This window comes from Neophocaena asiaeorientalis, unplaced genomic scaffold (assembly GCF_003031525.2).
Source record: "Neophocaena asiaeorientalis asiaeorientalis breed wild unplaced genomic scaffold, Neophocaena_asiaeorientalis_V1.1 scaffold469, whole genome shotgun sequence".
NCBI lineage: Eukaryota > Metazoa > Chordata > Mammalia > Artiodactyla > Phocoenidae > Neophocaena > Neophocaena asiaeorientalis.
In genome coordinates, this window is record NW_020172691.1 from 1,437,587 (window position 1) to 1,439,318 (window position 1,732).

The following is a 1,732-nucleotide window of genomic DNA, read 5'->3' on the forward strand; positions in this document are numbered from 1 at the left end:
GGTTCTAAAGGGGGTTGGAAGGAATCTCTGCAGGGATTTGGGGGAGGGGAGATTCTAAGTGGAGAGACCCGAGCCCTGAGGGGTGGAGGTGGGAGTTTGAAGAGGAGGGGTTTAGGGATGGAGGTGGGGCGAGGGGGAACCCAGAGCGGGAGGGGGAGAAGGGCCGAAGGAATGCCTGTAGGGGTGGGGGGAAAGGGAGTGAGGAGACTTGAGCTCCAGGAGAGGAGGAAGGAGTCTGAGGGGAGAGAGGGGATCCTGCTGGAGTTGGGTGGTGAGGGGCCTGAAGCCCCGAGGGGTGGAGAAGGGACTGCGAGGGGGTAGGGGGGAGATGGGGAGGATCCCTGAGATGGGGCCCAGAGAGGGGAAGGGGAGCAGAGGCTGAGGGACCTCAGTGGAGGGCATCAATGGGGAAGGACTGAGGTGGACAGGGCTGGGCTCATTGTTCCAACGGTGACCTGGACTTCCCCCTGTCGAGGCAGGCGGGGCACCCAGGAGAAGCTCCCGGCCGGCTCCGCCCGCGGGTGTGGGCTGCTCTGTCCCCATCCTGACCTTGGCCAGACAAAAGGGCCGCATGACCTCTGACTCTCTCCTCGCTAAGTCCCCGGTGCAGTGGGAGCAAGACCCCAGGCCCCTGGGGTCCAAGGAGATACAGGGCATGGGTGGGACCCCAGCTGTGTGACCCTGAGCTGGTACCTTAACCTTTCTGTGCCTTCAGTTGCTCCTTCTGAAAAATAGGGATAATAAATGCTACCTACCTCCTAGATTGTTGAGGTCAAATGAAACATATTCCTTAGATTAGCTCCTCTGACTCAATGTATAAAAAGGATTAGCCATCATTACGACTACGACTATTATCAGCACACTTACTGTCCCCTGCATTTCCAGAAGCATCTCCTTTAATCCTCTCACAGCCACCCTGCGAATTAGCAGAGCTGAGACTAGGGTGAGGCGAGCGGCACACGCCTTCCGTGCAAAATTTAAGACAGCAGGAGACCAAAAACTCGGTGGGCAAGATAAAGAATATTTTCAAGCAATATATTTCTAACTCGAATGCAAACAAAAAAAAAAAACGAGAGAGAGAGAGAGAGAGAGAGAGAGAGAGAGAGGGAGAGAGAGAGAGAGAGAGAGAGAGAGAGAGAGGATATCCCTTGGGGACCAAAACTGTAAATCAAGATACGATTAGCCGATTTGTCCCTTTGCCTCTCTGCGGGCACCGTTCCTGACCCTGTCTTGATTTCAACTTCGATATTTGGCTCATTTACTTTGCAGGTTAGGGTTAGGGGTTAACTGACGACGCAGAGGGGGCGTGGCTTCTCAGAGGGGGCGTGGCTTCCCAGGAGAGGTGAACCCCAGCTCTCTCCGCTGCCACCGCGCGAACGTGCGAACTTGCAGGGTCATGCCTCTTACGTTCTGATACCAGTTCTCCCATTATTCTCATTAATGTCATTACTACTCTTGCTGTTGTTCTTGCTGTCGTTAATAAAAGCATTGAGTCTTCCTGACCGAACCCAGAATCCAACGGCTGTTCGGAGGAGGTATTAACAGCAGCTCGGCTGATTCGGTCGTCTCTGGGTGCAGACACCCTTAACTTGACCACTGTCCACTGAGGACGATGCCGTTGTCCCATTTTCCAGAAGAGGAGCCTGAGGTCCAGACTGGAGGAGCCACGGCTTGGTCAGGAGTCTTGAAAACCCAGGGGGACAGGGAGAGGGGGCAGGCTGCACCCCAATAC